Raw genomic sequence first — 20,898 nt, forward strand, 5'->3', positions numbered from 1 at the left:
ATACATATACATATTTATACTCTTTTTTTAGTCTCTTTTCCCATATAGGTCATTACAGAGTATTGAGTAGAGTTCCCTGTGCTACATAGTAGGTTCTTATTAGTTCCTGACTGCCTTCTTTATGTGTTGCTTTGATGAAAGTTGGGGAGGGAGCCTTACTGATGACATATCTTTTGAGTTTCTAACCTACCCCCTGGAAAGAAAAGAACCACATTTGCACAATCCATTACTCCAGTGACCTAAGAGAAATCCATCCACTGATTAAGCAAATAGAGATTGTCCTCCACATCCAGGCTCTAGAATACAGCAGTGAATAAAATAACCAAATTTCTGCACTCTAGGGAACTACATTTTGTCGAAGAGACACATCTCAAGAATGAATTTCAGGAAAAGTCATTCCTGTCTATTGTTACTTAGAAAATATCCATAGCTTCTGCTTCCCATCACTGCCTCCATTCCCACACTGGTCGTGTGACTAGCATAATAGGTATTTTCCGCTGAGCACCTACTATGTGACAGGAGGTCTGGTAAGTACTTTATATATGTTATCTCATTTCAATACTGTAATGACCTTACAAGAAAGGTAAACCATGCCATTTTTTTTTAAGGATCAGGTCTTTTTTTTTTTTTTTTAAATATATATTTATCTATTTATTTGGCTGTGCTGGGTCTTAGTCATGGCATGATAGATCTTTTAATTGTGGCATGTGGGATCTTTTAATTGCGGCGTGTGGGCTCTTAGCTGCAGCATGCGGGATCTCGTTCCCGGACCAGGGATGGAATCCAGGCCCCTTGCATTGGGAGCGTGGAGTCCTAACCACTGGACCGTCAGGGATGTCCCTAAACCATGCCTTTTTAAAGATGAGCAAACTAAGGCCCAGAGAGGTTGGGTATTTGCCTAAGGTCACACAGCATAACTGATAGAGCTGTGATTGGAAGTAAGTCAGGCTGAATCTAAAGATCCTGCCTCCTCTGTTATATTATCATAACTTCCTACAGGTTCTAGCCTTGGTTCTGCTGATCAATAGCTCTATAATTTGGATAAATAGACTTTCTTTTTGGGACTTCAATCGTCCCTTCTATAATATGCTAGAGTTGGACAAAGCGACTCATCAGGCCCTTCTAAATCACATGCTCTCTGATGGTGAGTCTCTGAGAGGGGTGACGATGGGAATTTCAAGGAATGCCCAGAGCATCCAAGAGGTCTGGCTGGCTGGAGAAGTGGAGGAACTTGCTTCTTTTAAAGTCGACTTGGGCTACCCACTCCCAGAAAGTGGAGGAAATTACAACTCTTCCACGAGGAGGTCCAAGGCCCATCGGATGCATGAAGGCTGCCCCCTTTCAATTACCATCAGCCTATATTTGGTATTCAAAGCCAGCTACGTGGCAACTCAGGTGGAGGCAGAATAGCCATCACCCAGGTAACCATGAAGCTGGTTTTGTTGCCACTGACGTCGGATCCTTCCTAAGTTATTCACTTGGGTTTGTTGTGACCTAACATGAACCATGCATCTAATTAGAACTAATTAGAGAGGTGACTCCACATCTGAAGAACTAATCCTGGAAAGTAACAAAATAAAGCTGCTTCCACCTCTTCAGCAGCCTTGAAGACGCCTTGGATAATGAGGGGGAAGAACAGACATTTTTCTATCCATTTGTGGATTTCGGGAAGTTTGCATTAGGATGTTATTATTGGTTTCGTCAAAGCTGTTTCTGTTTTCCTTAAAGTGGTATTATGGTATCCTAAAAAGGGCTCCAATTTTGACGTTAGTCGGGTCTGGAATTGAATCCTGGCTCTGTCATCACCATCTGTTGCGACAGTACTGGTTAAGGTGACACTAGTTGCTAGGCTGCAGGTTGATTGTGAAAATGGCCCCCTTTGTTGACCTCTCACAATGCGATCTTGCTGCCCCTCCTATCAAGAGATGGGCTGTCTTCCCTCACTCCATGAGGATGGCTGGGCCGGTGACTCGCTTTGGTCAATGAAATGTGGCAAAGGTGATGTCAGTCAGTCCCAAGCCTTGGCAGCAAGAGGCCATGCATGCTTCCACGATGTCTTGTGGGCCCCTGTCACCACTATGAGAACCAGACTGGGCTACCCTACTGGAGTGAGAGTGACCATGTGGAATGAAGTGGGGTTATCCCAGCCCAGTCCATTCTAGACCATCCAGCCCACTGCTGGCGTGGCACTTGACCTCAGATGAATGGGTGAGCCCAGCCGAGATCAAGCCCAGTCCATTCAAGATAAGTCAGATGTCCACGTGACTCATTAATTTGTGAGATATAACAAATGGTGTTGTTTTAAGCCGCTGTCTTTGTCAGTTTGGGCTTCTAGGACAAAATGCCGTAGGTGGGCTGGCTTAAACAACAGAAATTTATTTCTCACAATTCTAGAGCCTGGGAAGTCTGAGATCAGGGTGCCAGCAGGTTGGGTGCTGGTGGGAGAGCCCTATTCCTTGTGTGCAGACGGCTGTCTTTTTGCCGCGTCCTCACATGGCAGAGAGCAGAGAGAGAGCTTTCTGGTGACTCTGCTTATAAAAGCACTAATGCCATTATGAGCTATCAGGACCCTCACAACCTGATCCCATCCTGTGGGGGGTTAAGATTTCAACATGTGAATTTTGGGAGACACGATTCAGTGCATAGTTGTAACTAAGTGTAGGAGCAGTTTGTTTCACGTAACGGCTAACTGACATGCACAATAGAAGTCTCAGTGGTTTGACACAAGGGAATACATTTCTTGCTCATGTGGAGCCATTGGTAGAACCCCCTGTACCATGTAGTCAGAAGGCCATGCTGAAGAATTTCAAGGTTGCCTGGAGCATTTAGGGAAGAAGATGGGAAGGAAGGAGAGAGAGGGAGAGAGAGGATCTCACGGGAGTTTTTTATGGGCAGCACATGTATTTGCTCTGTTTACCTCTTTGAAACAATCACATTACCTGATGTTTTACGACATCTGTATAAAGTAGGCATTGCTTCCATTTTGTAGACAAGGAGACTGAGGGAAACAGAGCTTAAAATAACTTACGGAGGGTCTACAGTTACCTGCTGGACCACCAATCTGCCTGATTCCAAAATCTTGCACCACTATATCTCCTTAAAGATAGCTTGACTAGGCTTTGGTCTCTACCCTGCCTATCTCAAAGAAAGAAGGGAGAAAAGCACCAGTTTCTTCCTGCCTTTCTCTTTTAAACAGGTAAGGAGGCGTTGTCTGCCTTGGGTTCACAGGACCAGAGGACTTTGAATCTGTAATGCCTTCTGCAGACGTAGATGAGAAAATATTGTTATTAACTCCTGCTCGTTCCTAAGGAAGATACTGAGACTCCGTGACCACATGCACTTCTGATTGGGTGAACTGCCCAATGGGACCCCCTAGAACCTCAGCCTCCAATCCCAGTGAGGGAAATCCGGTCTTCTCTTGGGCAGAAAATATAATATTTGTGTGCGGAGCACACGGCTGGCTTGGGAGAGGGCCAGGATTCAACCCCACGTCTGCATGAGCCCAAGCCTTTGCTCTTTTCACTCCATTGCACGGGACTTTCACCAGCCTGCCCCCTGAGAAATGGACGTTTGTCCCTCATGGTGGCTGTTCTGGGGCTTGAAAGTCATCTAGGTTTGCTCCGTCATCCCCTTAACACTCTCTACCTGAGCGAGAGATGGATGGTGGAAAGACAGTCTGGAAAATTTGTCAATGATTTTCAGAATGACCGTGGGAATGACGTGTAAAGTGGTCTGAAAGTTGGAGGAATCTGGGTCACCTTAGTAATAGGGAGGGAGGCAGGTGGTTTGCTGCGAGAATCTTAACTCCCAAATGTTTAATGGATTCAGGCATGTAGCCAGGGAAGGGCACACAGGCTGTTCTGGTTTTTCTTCTCCCCTTCTTTTTCCTCTTCTTTCTGAGTCTTCCACTCAGGGAACAACCCCATCTACATAGTCAGTCGGGGCTGGAAGTGAGAGTGGGAGGACTAAACTGGGAAGTTTCTCTCCCCTTGTTGTCCTAAATGTAGTCTCCACTGCCATGCTCACCCCTCAGTAAGAGCTCTCCAACAACGTTCCTGGTAGGAAGCAAGTTTGCAGAAACTTACTGCTCTGCTTTTCAGATCAAGACACGAGGAAAGCATTGCTCAGGGTTAGGGTGGCTTCCCAATAATTTTTTCATCCAAACAGGGACTCTTTTGAAAGTGAAAAAAGGGAGTATTACTGATGATAGTAGAACACAGGTATAAACCAGGACTTTCCTGCACAAAGCAGGACATATGTATCCCATTTGCTGTGGGCTCCGTGGGACCAGAGCTGAGACACCGTGTTGAGAAACAGGAACATATCCGCAGACTCAAAATTAGCTCCACTGGGGAAGGCTGGAAAAGGCTCAGGATTTGGAGTCCGTCCTAACGCTTAGTTAGGTGCTTGGCAAGTCACGTACCCCCACGAAACTTGGTTTCTTCATCTGTAAAATAGGGCTATGATAATCCTTCCTTTAAGGATCATTGCTAAGATGAGAAGAGAGGGACTCAGAAAAGATTCTGTAAATGTAGTTACTCTCCAAATATCCCGCCCTACCCTGAGGTTCTCGCTGATACATTTTATGGCTGTTTTTACTTTCCTACATCCCTTCAGCATTTTCCATCAAGACTGCAGAGTTGAGGAATTGACTACATACTAGCTTATGCCTTTCCCTCTCAATTCTCATATTTTTTTGGTTTTAATAATAACCCTACAGGACTTACCTGGTGGCACAGTAGTTAAGAATCCACCTGGCAATGCAGGGGACACGGGTTTGAGCCCTAGTCTGGGAAGATCCCACATGCCGCGGAGCAGCTAAGCCCATGCACCACAGCTACTGAGCCTGTGCTCTAGAGCCCATGAGCCACAACTACTGAGCCCACGTGCCACAGCTACTGAAGCCCGTGCACCTGGAACCCATGCTCTGCCACAAGAGAAGACACTGCAATGAGAAGCCCGTGCACTGCAAGGAAGAGTAGCCCCCGCTCGCCACAACTAGAGAAAGCCAGCGTGCAGCAAAGAATACACAACACAGCCAAAAATAAATTAATAAATTAGTTAAACAAATAATAACCCTACACATGTGATAACCCCTTTCAAAAGTTTATACAGCATCTTAAACCCTATTATTTTGTTTAATACTTTCTGCTACTTAATAGCTGTGTGGCTTTTGAGAAGTTACTTAATCTCTCTGTGCCTCAATTTCTTCACAGTGGGGATAACAATACCTCTTAGGTTTACAGTAACCTCATAGGATTACAGTGAGGATTAAATGAATTAGCATTTAGAACAGTGCCCGCCATGGGTTTCTCATTCTGGACATTCCAGCTTTGCAGTAGCTGTGGAATGAGTGTTCTTACCTAGAAGATGTTTATCCCATGGTGTCTAGGACCCCCTAGAAAGCTAGCATGTATCTCCAAAAGCTCCCAGTCTGAGAAAGGTCATTCTATGCCATGTCCATGCGCTATCTAAGCCCCTAGTTATTTGCATTCACCCTGGGGAGGAGGTCATTTCTCACCGGGAAATATGCCACTGAAACCAAGGGCAGAAGGACGTCTGTGAAGTCTGTTGGGTTCACATGCAAGCCTGCCATCTTTGTGAGACACCAAGTTTTTCAATAAGGAAGGCTGAATTGAGGAAGGTCAGGACAATGGAGGATCGAATGGGACCTCTCAGGAGTGATTTGATCACCCGCCGTCTGGGGGGTAGATTGTGATTATTTGGATGCCAAGTCTCAGTAGAGGGAACCCATTTGGCTGGTTAATTACCCTTGAAAGAATAAGGTCAGAGGAGGGCATGAATGACAAAGTCCATTGAGCCTGCTGGATGGAGGCCAAGTCCAAGCTGCATTGACCTCCTCTTTCTCCTCTGGAGGTAGCAGTGGCTGCTTAGGGAGTGGGTACCAAGGAAGTATTCTGATGCCTTGGAGAAGGCTGATCTATGGGGCAAGGCTCTGAGCTTGGAACCAGGTCCTCATCCTTCCTTTTCTCCTCCCTCAGCGTGTGACTCTGAGCAAGTCCAGTTCTGTTTCTTGATCTTACCCTTCTCCCTTAAAAATGAGAGTTTCATCCCAAATGATGCTGGGTGGGGGATGGTTTCCTGCTCCAACACTCCTTGGATGTTAACGTGGGGAAAGCAGAAGCAGCTCACTGTCAACCACGGTTTTGGGATTCATCTCTCAGAAATTTGCCAAGAAACAAGGTTGACCACACGCTGAAAATTGTTGAAACTGGATGAAGGGTACATGAGGTTAATCATGTCTTTTGCTTTACTGTTACATATGTTTGGAAATTTCCATTTATAAAAGAAGTTTTAAGAATCTTCTAAAATCTTTTAAGGTTAACGGCAAGAATGATCAGATCTAGTTCATTTGTGAATGACCAGAATTTCTCATACATCGACTCTGGCAGAATGTGGTATAATTCAAGGAAAGCCCACTTGATAAAAATGATCTCTATCACCCATTTTCACACTGCCTGTGTGGCTCCCAACATCTCTTGCTTCAAGAGGGAGTGCAGTATTGTGCAAAAAGTACTGGATTTGGTTATTTAGACAGGATTGGATTTGAATCCTGAGCTTCAGGTTTGTTTTGTTTTGTTTTTATCTGTAAAGTGGTAATACTTGTACTGAGTTGTAGTGGGTTTTTGGTGAGAATCAGGAGTGGTATACAAAGTGCTAAGAAAATGGTAACTCTTGTTATGATATTTTGATTTCCAGAAGATTATTTAAAATGCAAATACTGCAGGGAAAGTTTCACTCTTGTAACTGAATTTAAATGAAAGCATTTGCAAGCTGTAAAACAGCATATTTTAGTGGGGTTCTGGGTCCCTGATTTCTAGGCATGTGAGGGTAAAGGGAACCAGGCAAGTGGCTAGAAGCAGAGATGGTGGGTAGGAGAGTGAGGGACATGCTGAGACACTTCCCAGTGTTTCTGTTTCCCCATCTATCCTTACGACAAACATCTATTTTTGCACTGAACCTGGGTGTGTCTCTCTTCCTGAAAGAGCCTAAAAGCAGTGTGATATGGTGTCAAAAGAGCATGGATTTTGGTATCAAAGAAGAGATTTGAGTTCAGATCCTAGATCTGCCAATTCTAAGCTTGTGAATTTGACCAAAGTCACTTAACCCTTCTGAAACTTACTTCCTCATCTCCAGAATATGGAAGGAAATGTGTTTTTGAGAGCATTAAATAAATTTTCTGATTCATGGGTAGCTGCTCAATGTCTGATCCCTTTCTTATTACCCATACAGGAAACTCTGATGGTTCACATGTTCTTCCTTTTGCATTATGTGAGTCGTGCCATTAACCATACAATTTCCATATGAATGTATTCAGAACATATGTAATTCTTCATACCTGTGAGATCCCTTTGAATACTTGGAAGTAGTGGTTATTTTTCGTCAACTCTTTATTTATCTTCTCCTACCCCCAGTCTTCACTTTTCAAGGTGAAACCCCAGTGAATTTAAACCAATTCTCCTGTGTCTAGATGGTAAAACTGGTAAATCCGTGGTAGACTGCAGAACTGGCCACAACACTTCCCCTCTCTGTATCTTTATATTTACCTGAGTTTTTTTTTTTTTTTTTTTTTTTTTAGTTCTTCCTATCAAGAAGTGTGGTATTTTTCCACCCCTTGAATCTGCAGTGGCCATGTGATTTCTTTGGCTGATGGGCCATGAGACTTGAAATGTGACCATTGGCATTTACTCTCTTGAGATTCTTATCACCAACATCTGAATAGTCCTGGATGATGGTCCATGCAGAGAAGAAAAAGTCCAGCCACGACCATAAAAAATCACCCAAGTACCCTGGCCCATAGAATAATGAGCTAAATAAGTGGTTGTTGATTTAAACCACTAAGTTTTGGGGTGGTTTGTTTTGCAGAAAATCTGGTACATCAGACTTTCAGTACATTCATTCTCCTCTGCCTTGTTGGATATGCCCATTCTGCCCCCAATTGTTTTTTTTGGCATTTTTAAACCATCCATTTTCTGGGAACTTTCTAATTTACTGGGTTCTTGGCACAAGCAGTGCATTCTGTCTGTTCTTGACTTCTTCCTATTAAATTCAAACCATATGGTATAAAAGTACAGATCAATGTCCAAAAAGTCTTTAGAGCCTCGTTGGAAGCTTAAAAAATCCCACCCAAAACTTTTGCAAGGAAATCGTGCTTGGCCAAGGAGAAGGGAACTTGAACAGCTTGAGTTCTGCTCAGCTCTTCCTGGGAATGATAAATAATTCTATACTTAGGAGAATTTCTTTTCTAGGTTTGAATTAATAAGGTGGCCTCTGCACGACACTCAATGGGTCTGCACAGAATTTTGGAGCTGGAAGAAGCCTCAGATTTTCTTTGGTCCAAGTCTATCTTTTTACATATGGAGAAACCCAAATTATGGCAGTAGTCTGTTGAAAGTGACACAGTAGTGGATGGACCCCTGATTCCCTGAATCAAAGATTAGTGCTTACGATGGCCGCATTTGAGTTTCTATGGACATAGTGTCCTGCTTTCTGTAGTATTAGATGCAAGTGTGTATGCAAGTGTGTATATAAGGGCCTGGGAATAAAGGAATGGAGGGAAGAAGTGTGGAGTTGTTGGCCTCCTGTTGGCCATTCAGGAAGTCACTGGGTCCAACCAAGAGCTGTTTGAGAATCGGGATGTGGTTAATTTTGCACCTTCAAGCCTGGCATGGTGTTTGGCAGTATAGGCACTCAGAGTGTTGAAGGAAGACATAGGTTATAGGTTTAATTCCAAGGCTCAGAATCTTGGACAGGTCTTGGCAATTCCTGTATCAATAGTTCCTTTCCATTCTTTTTGCCATACACCCTTTATAAGGCAAGAATGTTTGTTTACAAAGGAAAAGACTCCTGAAAGAAGGGGGAAAACACATGGAAGAGCTATTGAATACATCATGATAATTGTGATGGGATGGGGGTACATCACCAGGTTATGAATGCGAGAGGGACACGGTGATATTTATGCTTTAGAAAGAGCATAAGGATGGGAGGATGTGTGGCAGAGAATGTTGGTGCATATCAAATATTCATGAGCTGCTGTACATTTCCTAGCCTTCTGTGAAATTAGGTCAGTGCCACATAAGGGGGTTCTGGCCAAATGGATGTGGGCAGGGACTTGTAAGACACTTCTAAGGCTTACAGTTCTAGAATCTTCTATGTCTTTCTCTTCTGTGAAGAGTGTGGAGGCCACATGTTTCAGAGGGTACAGACAAAAGGTGGAAGAAGTCAGCTTGATGTATCAGATGATGGCTTGAGTGAGAATGCTCATTTACTGCATCAAGTCACTGACATTCCAGGGTTCAGCCCTTGTTGCAGCAAAGCCGCTCCTCTCCTGGCTATGTCAGGGGACTGGACTAGAGACAGACCAGTTAAGAAGCTATCATGCGACTTCCCTGGTGGCACAATGGTTAAGAATCTACCTGCCTTTTTTTTTTTTTTTAATTCAGAGATAGAATCAAGATGGCAGAGTAGGAGGATGTGCGCTCACTCCCTCTTGCAAGAGCACCAGAATTACAACTAACTGCTGAACAATCGTTGACAGAAAGACACTGGAACTCACCAAAAAAGACACCCCACATCCAGAGACAAAGGAGAAGCCTCAATGAGACGGTAGGAGGGGCGCAATCGCGTTAAAATCAAATCCCATAAATGCTGGGTGGGTGACTCACAAACTGGAGAACAGTTATACTGCAGAAGTCCACCCACTAAAGTGAGGGTACTGAGCTCCATGTCAGGCTTCCCAACCTGGGAGTCCAGCAACAGGAGGAGGAATCCCCAGAGAATCAGACTTTGAAAGCCAGTGGGATTTGATTGCCTGACCTCCACAGGACTGGGGGAAACAGAGACTCCACTCTTGGAGGGCACACAAAAACAGGTGCTCACCAGGACCCAGGGGGAAGGGGCAGTGACACCATAGGAGACTGAACCAGACCTACCTGCTGGTGTTGGAGGGTTGCCTGCAGAGGTGGGGGGCAGCTGTGGTTCACCAAGGAGATGGGGACACTGGCAGCAGGGGTTCTGGGAAGTGCTCATGGGCGTGAGCCCTCCCAGAGTCTGCCATTAGCCCCACCAAAGAGCCTGTAGGCTCCAGTGCTAGGTAGCCTCAGGCCCAACAACCAACAGCCCCATCCATTGGCAGACAAGCAGATTAAAGTATTACTGAGCTCTGCCCAGCAAATTGGATTAAAGTCTTACTGAGCTCCGCCCACCCAGCCCTACCCACCATCAGTCACTCCCATCAGGAAGCATGCATGAGCCTCCTAGATAGCTTCCTCCACAAGAGGGCAGACAGCAATATCAAGTAGTATCAGCAGTATTTTGACTTGTGGAACTGAAAACCACAGCCACAGAAAGATAGAGAAAATGAAAAAGCAGAGGACTTTGTACCAGATGAAGGGACAGGATAAAAACCCAGAAAAACAACTAAATGAAGAGGAGATAGGTGCCCTTGCAGAAAAAGAATTCAGAATAATGATGGTGAAGATGATCCAGGACTTTGAAAAAAGACTGGATGCAAAGATTGAAAAGTTTACCAAAGACCTAGAAGAATTAAAGAGCAAACAAACAGAGATATGCAACACAATAATGGAAATGAAAAATACACTAGAAGGAAGCAATAGCAGATTAACTGAGGTAGAAGGGTGAATAAGTGACCTGGAAGACAGAATGGTGATAATAACTGATGTGGAAAAGAATAAAGAAAAAAGAATGAAAAGACCTGAAGACAGCCTAAGGGGCCTCTGGGACAATGTTAAACGTACCAACATTCGCATTATAGGGGTCCCAGAAGGAGAAGAGAGAGAGAAAGGGCCCGAGAAAATATTGGAAGAGATTATAGTTGAAAACTTCCCTAACATGGGTAAGGATAGCTACCCAAGTCCAGGAAGTGCAGAGAGTCCCAGGCAGGATAAACCCAAGGAGAAACACGCCAAGACATATAGTAGTCAAGTTGACAAAAATGAAAGACAGAGAAATGTTATTAAAAGCAACAAGGGAAAAATGACAAATAACATACAAGGGAACTCCCATCAGGTTAACAGCTGATTTCTCAGCAGAAACTCTGCAAGCCAGAAGGGAGTGGCAGGATATATTTCAAGTGATGAAAGGGAAGAACCTACAACCAAGAATACTCTACCCAGCAAGGATCTCATTCAGATTCAATGGAGAAATCAAAAGCTTTATAGACAAGCAACAGCTAGGACAATTCAGCACCACCAAACCAGCCCTACAACAAATGCTAAAGGAACTTCTCTAAGCTGGCAACATAAGAGAAGAAAAGGACCTACAAAAACACAAACAAAACAATTAAGAAAATGGTAATGGGAACATACATATCGATAATGACCTTGAATGTAAATGGACTAAATGCACCAACCAAAACACACAGACTGGCTGAATGGATACAAAAACAAGACCCATATATATGCTGTCTCCAAGAGACCCACTTCAGACCTAGGGACACATACAGACTGAAAGTGAGGGGATGGAAAAAGATATTCCATGCAAATGAAAATCAAAAGAAAGCTGGAGTAGTGATACTCATATCAGATAAAATAGACTTTAAAATAAAAAATGTTACAAGAGACAAGAAAGGACACTACATAAAGATCAAGGGATCCATCCAAGAGGAGGAGATAACAATTATAAATATATATGCACCCAATATAGGAGCCCCTCAATACATAAGGCAAATGCTAACAACAATGAAAGAGGAAATGCAAGGCAGAAATAGAGACACAGATGTAGAGAAGAAACATATGTACACCAAGTGGGGAAAGCAGGGAGGGTTGGGGGGGAATGAATTGGGAGATTGGGATACCAAATTGTACACTCTAAATATATGCTGTTTATTGTCTGTTAACTGTATCTCAATAAAAGTTCTTAAAAAAAAAAAAAAAAGAATCCACCTGCCAATTCAGGGGACGTGGGCTCCATCCCTGCTCCAGGAAGATCCTACATGCTGTGGAGCAACTAAGCCCATGCAACACAACTACTGAGCCTGAGCTCTAGAGCCCGTGAGCCACAACTATGTGCCTACAGCCCATGCTCCGCAACAAGAGCAGCCACCACAATGAGGAGCCCACGCACCGCAACAAAGAGTAGCCCCCGCTCGCTGCAACTAGAGAAAGCCCACGTGTAGCAAAAAAGACCCAACACAGCCAATAGATAGATAGATGATAGATAGATAGAGATAGATAGATAAATAAATAAATTTATATAAAAATAAGCTATCATAATATCTTATCATCTATTTTCAATTTAATATAGGTGCAGTTAAAACATATATGTGTTTATTTATAATCCTTTAACATTTACTGAAAATCTGTTTATGATGAAGTATATGGTCATCCTTGGTGAATTTTCCATGTTCAATTGAATTGTATTAAGCAATTGTTGGCAACGCAGTTTTTAAACTTTCACTGCAATTCTTTAACCGTTCCCCGCTCCCCATCAAGAAGCTATTGGAATAGAAAGGCTGGTGGTGATAAGGGCCTAAATGGTGATAGAGTCAGTGTAGACGATGAAGAAGAAACGAATTACAAACCAGCGTGGAGATGGCATAGCCAGGTCCCCAGTCTCCCAGGCAACTCACCTGGATTAGTACCACAGCCCTCGGCTTGTACCCCAGATTCCACCTGTCCTGTTACAGTCTCTTTTTAGTTTGACAATAAGAAATATCTGGTGAAAATGCCAGTCAGATTATGCCACTTTCCTGCACAAAACTCATCAATTGCTTCCCAACTCTCTCAGAGCAAAAGCTGAGAAAGTCCTATGGGCCAACAGGATCTGTCCTTTTGTTGCTTTTCTGGCCTGATCACCTCTTACTGCCATTTATAGCTCATGAACTCCACTTAGAACACTGACCTCCTGCTGTTCCCTGAACCCATGGGCACAGTCAGACCTCAGGACCTATGCACATCCTGTTCCCTCTGCCTCAAATGCTTCCTTCGGATTTTCTCATGACTTGCTCCTTCACTGTCTTTAAGTTATTGTTCAACTGTCATATTTGCAGTGACGCCTTTCTGAGCATTGTTTAAAATTACATTCCACCTCCTTCCAACAAACTTAACATCCCTTCATTGCTTTCTTTTTCTCCATAACCCCTCACACTTCCTTGAATAGTATATGTTTTACTTATTATTTTGTTTAATGTCTGTCTCCACCCACTAGACTGTAAGCTCCAGTTGGGCAGGATTTCTTATGTCTTTTTTTTTTTAAATAAATTCACTTATTTATTTATATTTATTTTTATTGGCTGCATTGGGTCTTTGTTGCTGCACACGGGCTTTCTCTAGTTGCAGAGAGCGGGGGCTACTCTTCGTTGCAGTGCTCAGGTTTCTCATTGCAGTGGCTTCTCTTGTTGCAGAGCATGGGCTCTAGGTGCACGGGCTTCAGTAGTTGTGGTACATGGGCTCTAGAGCGCAGGCTTAGTAGTTGTGGTGGCATAGTTGCTCTGTGGCATGTGGGATCTTCCTGGACCAGGGCTTGAACCTGTGTGCCCTGCATTGCCAGGCAGATTCTTAACCACTGCACCACCAGGGAAGCTGTCTTGTTATTTCTTTGTACACTGCTATATTCTCATTCCTACAACAGTGCCTGGTACATACTAGGCACTCAATTAATACTCACTGAATGAATGTTAACTAAATGAATTAACTGAATCTGAAGAATATTATTGGCATTTCAGCATAGGTCGGAGAACTATTCTTTATAAACACATACTATGTACTGGGTAGTAAGGTTATAGAGCAGGACTGGGAAAGCCTTCAGGGAGATTATGCTTAACAGTTTATGCCACTCAACACAACTTCCCTCGGCCATTCTGGGCCAAGAGATCAAACCTGTTACTCCCTTAAATGCCTTTTATGTCTTCCTTATCCTAGCAGCCCCGGAAAGATCATTACTAATTGGTGGTGGTGGTGGCAGGGTGATGAATCAAGCTTGCTCTGAGAGTCAGTGAGAGGCTGGATGGAAACTCTTGCCTATAATGGTGCATGACAGACAGCACGTGATCAATTATTCCCTATTTCCTTCCCTCACATTTTTGGCCTCATCGTTTCCTACCCTCCCTGCCTTTTCTTCTTCCTTCCTCTGCTATTTCAGCCACCTCAGTAGTGAATGGTTTGAAGACTATACTTATTTCCAGGTTAAGAATGGAGGCTGAGAGATAGGGAAGAAGAAGGAGGGGGGAAGGGGAGGAGAAAAGGTGGGAGGGGTCCTGCTCATGATGAATAGTTATTTGAGTTCCTTTCACTGGGTTTAGCTGAATGTTAGGCCATAAAGCTTTAATTCCCAACTTGAGAAGGATGGTTGAATACTCCCCGATCACTGCGACACTCAGCCTGCAGACGATTGAGAAACCCCACTGCAGCATTCATTGAATTATTCAAGTCCGGATAAATTCTGCTACCTCCATCCCAGATTCAATTTGGATGTTGCAGATGCAGAAAAGATGATGAATGTGGGGATGAATCTAATATCATTAACAGAAGCCTTCATATTCCACGTTTCCAATAAATATTGATATAGGATATGATGAAAATGCATGTAGCTGGTGGCATTCTTCCAGTCTCATCATACCAGTATATAGTATAGAGAAGCCACAGGAGGAATCTAGCTCAAGAGGCTTTGGGTTCAAGTCCCAGCTCCATCAGTCACTGGCTGGATGGCTCTGTGTGACAGAGCCTTCATTTTTCCATCTGTAAAATGGATATGATACTTGCTTTTCAGAAGATCCAGAGGAGAAAGTGTACCAAGTGCCTGGCACATTGCCTTTGGTATATAGTGTGTTTAAGGTATGTAATTTCCCTTTTCTCTCTCATCCTAAAGACTTCAAGACCATCCAATTATCTGGCTCACATTACCAATGAAATTGATATCATATTGCTCAGGCACAAGGCTCACCAGCTTTTGTGGGGTTGCCTTCTACTAATCCTGCTCCTAAATAGATGTCTGAGTATGTCCCATTGGGAGTATCACATGTCTTCACAGGACATCTAACATCAGGGATAAAATTTTGAGTTTCTTTCCCCCCAGGAGTGGGCGTGGACTTTTCTGAGCCAACTGCATCTCTGTCAGATGATGCTGTGGCCTTTGGTATCAGTCAGGATAGGCTGTGTGATGCTGGATTAACAAGCAATCCCCAAGTCTCGGTGGCTTACAAGAACCCACACTTGCTTCTCACTGATGCTTTATGTTCAGCATGGCTTGGTTGTAGCTCTACTCTGTGTCATCTTCAATCCAGAACCAGACAAATGGGGCAGGCTGTCTGTGTCCTATTGCTTGTCTCATGGAACAAGGGAAGAAGACATGGCAAACGATGTAATGGCTCTTCAAGTTTCCTCCTGGAAATGACACATGTTACTCTGCCCACATTTCATTGGCCAAAGAGTCACATGACGATTCTTGAGTTTATCAGAATAGGGCTGTATAATCCTCACATGGGGTAAAGCATCTTGAGGAGAGAAAAATGGAAAACTTGGTTAAAAAGTAACACAATACCATACTGTTTTTTTTTCCAAAATTCAATCATCTATATCCACCTTCATAATTCCACCATACTTATTTGACAGCTGTCATTATTTTCTTGTCATTTTTCTTTAAAAACCAGCATTACTTACAGAGGTTACCATAAAAAGTAAAACCAAGAATAACAAAAGAATGGTATTAAATTATTCCAGGATATTTTGTTTTTGAAGGCTCTGGACATGAGGCAAATTCTCTCTCTGTCTGTCTCCGTCTCTCAATGTTTTCTTTTGTTTTTTTTTTCTCTCTGTCTCCCTCTCTTTCTGTTAGAAGAGAAGGAAATTGGCAAGTTTTAAGATGTTAACAACATATGGTACCTAACTTAGATTTTTATTCTCAGAGTAATCAGGAGAGTTGGGGAAAAAATGAAAAAGAGAATGGATTTTATACTATGTAATTTGGTTATTTAATGTCTTACCTGTGTACAAACAAAAATTCTCTCTGTAGAGCTAAAAGAAAAAAAATTAAAACCATGTGTATCCACTCATGGTAAGTCTCACACATTTAGAAACACTGCACCACTAGGTCAATGGGATGACCTAGATTCCAGGTTCATTCATGTTTCTGTCTCTGCACTGTACCTGGCAAGTGTATGCTCAATAAATGTGTGTGGAATGAAGCAATGGCTAATTCTTTTTCTGGTAGAGATTCTTGCATATAAAAGATGCCCCAAAATAAATGTTTGTTAAATCCATAAACGAAAAGGCCTGGGATCCCCTTGTTTTTTCTCTGCTCAAGGTCCAGGCCCTCCTGGCATCACCTTTTTGCTTTTTTCTGCCTAGCCTGGCAGCTTAGAGCAGTCAAATTTTGAGATGGGTTTAGAGCATCACCTGCCATCAGGGTACGGCTCTGCTGTGTCACGCTTCCAGGCGAGCACTTCACAATAGTCATGTCAGGGTCGATCTGACGGTAATGCCAGCAAGAGTTTAAGCCATGGGTGCCGAGGTTGACCAATGGAGCTTCCCTTGTTGAAGTCCCTCAGAATAACTGGGTTGGTAAGCCTGTGTTCTGAATCACAGGGGCCTTATCACCCATACCCTGCCCCTTTTCAAGGCAACTTCTCTTGTTGCTCAGTCCAGTGAGCAGAAGGGGGCATGGGAGTTGGTGGTGGCGCCAGGAGGAAGCGGGGTGGCTTCATGGGTGTAACCGCTTTCATTGATTTAGCCCCATCAAGGTCTTTTGTAGGTTTTTAAACTAAAAATTAAATGAAAAGAATTTGTGAACATAGCAGAGGAAAATTTCAATGATAGACTGACATGAACCTAACACACAGACCGACACACACACACACACACACACACACACACACACACAGTTAAACTAGATACCAAAACATCCATTTACAAAGAGTGATATATTTTTTCAGCGAGAACTATGAGTGCCCTCTGCCAGAAGCTGGTGACTTCTTACATCTGGGATATGCCTGCGTAGTATAAAACCACTAGTGGATCCTTCCCTCAATGGGCCTCATTAGATGCAGTGGGGCTGGAGTCAAGAGTTCTTGGTTCGTGTCAATTTCCAGAATCCCACTGCCTTAGAGTTCACTTGCCCAAGCTCATATTGTTGATGAGCAGAGGATGTGGGACTTGAACCTACTTCTGTTTGGCTCCAAAGCAGGTGCTCTTAGACAAGCCACTGAACTGCCTCTTCAGTGACAGGAATGGTCATGTCCCCAGCAGTTGGTATCTCTGCCCTGGACACTGGTAGGTATGACCAACGAAACATAGCCTTTCTTTCCCATTTTGCATGCTGAAGTCATATGCTTAAACACTCATGACCAAACTACCATCAATATATTTTTCCTTGTGGGATTGGGGGATATATCGTCTTGTTCTAATATGTATTTTTTTTGTTTAACTTTTGGAGGGTGGGTCAACTGAAGCATTTTTTGGTTGAAATTAAGAGAAAATCCAACTCAGATTGGAAATGTGTTGTTATTTAGTTGAAAAGCACAGAGGCAGGGCTAGGGCAGAGAGGTCTGTTCAATAGCTCAGTGAAGTACTTGGTCTCATTCTATCTCTCCATCCTGCCTTCGATGATGCCCACTTCATCCTTACGCTGGCTCTCTTCCTGGCCCCAGTGGCTGCCCCCCACACCTTAGGGCTTCCATTCTTCCTTATTTACAACGAGCAAGAAAGCAGGAATGTCATTTCCTAGAATTCCAAGGAAAAGTCATGTAGTCAAATCAGACTTGTGTCATATGTCTGTTTCCAGGGAGATGGAATATTCTGATTGGCTTAGCCTAGCTTGTATCTTCCACACCTGGAGCTGGAGTAGGCTTCCTCAGAGCTTTCGTAAAAGAAGGAGGGGAAGTTGGATGCTCGGAAGGCCACCAAGAAGTCACTACTGAAGATGTTAAAATTATATCCTCATCCCTAGGTACCTGGTTGGAGTATGGGGGAGAGGACCCACTGCCCTTCTCCATCCCCTCCACCCTTTCCTTTCCATCCCCATCTGTCTGCCATAATGAACCGACAAATAGTGAGATCCAGACACCAGACATTGTGGGAAGTGGGGGAGGCCGACTGCATGGGCTCCTTCAATAAGCTCACCTGCCCTTGGACATCTGGTTGAGTCTGACCAGTGGGGAGCTCAGGAGGGAGCTTAGTAAGGTGGGCACGCAGTCCCTTGGCCCTCTCCCTATCAGGTTTTCACTCTTACTGAGAACCTCAGCTCCTGTTGGGAGACCCTCTCCATGTAGCTACTCTTGGGATTCCGGTAACTTCTCCCCTTCTTGGCCTCCCTGGACCTGGGGCATGGTAATAACTGGCCCTGCTTCTGCTAGCACACAGGTGCTGCACTGTCCCTTATTGGTTTCCCTCCTGCACGTAGTTCCATGGTTGAACCTTTGTTTGTCCGGCTTGCACGTGTCATGCTTCCCTGCCAGGGCCCTGACCAATGCGTACCTTTGTTATTTACACGGGGGTATTTCAGGGCAGGTGAAACAGGTGCCGTCTCGTGGCTGCATTCTCCCTCTGTCTCAGGGTCTTGCTCTCCCATTACTTAGTCCATCATCGTTTCATCATCAGAGTCTTAACAATATTGCAGTCTTAACAACGTGGTAGTTTAAACCACACAGCTACAAAGACTCCCTGTTTAGAGCATATGCTACTCACCTTGCTGTGATTACTGGAACCCGTGCAGTTATTCATGGCTGACTTTCAGGGGTCAGGCATCCTCTGTGGTGTGAATGGGTTGGCTGAGCTGAAAGGATCAGTGATCAAGTGGGCAGAGAAAACATATTTTGATATTTTAAGTGCTGAGACAGGGCTAAAGCTTCAGCTTAAAGGAAAAGTGAGACAGCCCAAGCCAAGGATGGAGCCTCCAGTTCCAAGCCTCTGGGGGCCTCCTGCTTTAACTGTCTTAACTGCAAAATGCACATTTAAAAGAGCAAGACTTCCCGGGCGGGGGCGGTGGGGCTGGGTATGATGAGAGGATGATGCCAGGGAAGCTGTCACACTCGCTCAGCCTCCATCCCACGGAGGAGCCCCGTGGGCCCAAGCCCTCGTCCTGGGAGAGGTGGCACTGCTTCCTTTGACGCTTGGTCCCTTGTCACCAGAGCTCATTATCTGCTCAGTGTGAGTCACTGAGTCCCACTCGGCAGCCCCCACACCCTTTAGCTGGAGGAGGCTCTGTGAGCCTTCCTGGTGGGAGGACGTGGAGCAGGGAGGGCCCCAGGTGTAAGCCTCCTGGGACCCAAGAAGAACTTGGGCTTTCTCTTTTCTCCTTTTTAGAGAGGCTTGTGAAACAAGGGAGGAGAGAGGAAGGAGCGGGAGAGTGGGAGGGAGAGAGCTTTGCGTTAGTCCCTGGGCTTCTGAGTCATGGCTGGTGGAGAGGAGAGAGACCTGGGAGTGTCTCCCGGGTTACAGAGGCGAAAGCCCGGTGCTGCCAAGACCCCACAGACACTACGTAGTCACAGCCGCAGCCCCACTCTCTGCTCCTTGTCTCTGGTCCTCCAGCCTGTCGCCCCCTCATTCCTGTCCATTCTGCTTTGGCATCTTTCTCCAGCCCGTCCCCGCAGTCCATCTATAACAGCACTGCCTGGCTCGGGGCCACGTCCTCTCTCACTTAGACTGTGGCCACCTCCTAACTGCGTTCTTTACCCGCCGTCCCTTCTGGTCCAGTCAAAGTGCCGTGTCTGACATGTCACTTACCCCAGCGGCAGCTGCCCTCCCAGCTCACACCCCTGCCCAATGGAAGTTGGTCCTCACATCCGTGTCCTTACACCAGAGTCCCGGGGGAGCCCTTGTCCCCAGTTCATCTCTACATCCCAGTGCCTGGTATGACGTTAAACCAGAGCTGCTTAACGGGGGGCAGTTGTGATCCCCAGGGACCTCGAGCAATGTCTGGAAACATTTCTGGTGTCAGAACTTGGGGTGATACTGGCATTTAGTGGGTGGAGGCCAGGGATGTGTCTAAACATCCCGCAGTGCACAGAAAGGTGCCCCCACCCTACCGGCAACAAAGAATTGCGTTGCCCAAATGTCAGTGATTTCAAGGCTGAGAAGCCCTGCTTAAGCCCATGGTAGCTACTCAAGTAATATGTGCTGAACGAATACCTCACATAAAAGGCTGTGAAATACTAGGTGCTTACCATCTCCCATTCACTGTGCTGTGCACTTGCCCTGTCTTGTCTTGAATCTTCCCTTAGACCTACCAGGAGGGTGTGGCTGTGTCCACATTTTACCTTGGCGCCTCTGTGTCTGGCATTATGCCTGGCACCTAGAGGGGCTTAATAGATGTTTGGAGAAAGTGAAACCCAGAGAGATCATCTGACCTGATCGTAGCCCAGCTGGACTCCAACACGGTCTGTCTTCTTTCCATGAAATGTAGCCAAACAAGAACTTTCTATAATTTCCGTTGGCTTTTACACTCGCAGGTGGACTGACCTTCAGAAATGCGGGTGAAGCAATTTTATTTGGCTGCCTTTAGAGGTGGGGAAGTTAAAGTAGTGACTAGCTGGGAAGTTAAAGCAGTGACTAGCTGGGAAGTCAGTGATGGGTCCCAAATCTCAATGTTTTCAGAAGAAATAACAGGTGAGTGGGTACGGGGAGCAGAGTGGGGTCTATTTCTTTTGAAGCTGAGATGAATAGCGTTTCCTCTGCCTAGCTCCTTGCGCAGAATCTAAAGTAACCATATCAGGGTTTGTGGTTAATGTCTGTAGGGCTTCATCCAGTTAAGTGGGGTTTTATCACCATTTCTAGCCTCAAAAGTGAGTTAGGAAGACCCCTGAATTAGGGTTAGAAGATCTGTGGACTCTGGCTCCGTCACCATTTGGGTGGTCTTGGCCAAAATCCTCACACTTGCCTAATCTCCTTTTCCTCACTGGTTAAGTGGAGAGGATGTAGTTGTGTG

The sequence above is a fragment of the Hippopotamus amphibius genome, chromosome 5 (assembly GCF_030028045.1).
Source record: "Hippopotamus amphibius kiboko isolate mHipAmp2 chromosome 5, mHipAmp2.hap2, whole genome shotgun sequence".
NCBI lineage: Eukaryota > Metazoa > Chordata > Mammalia > Artiodactyla > Hippopotamidae > Hippopotamus > Hippopotamus amphibius.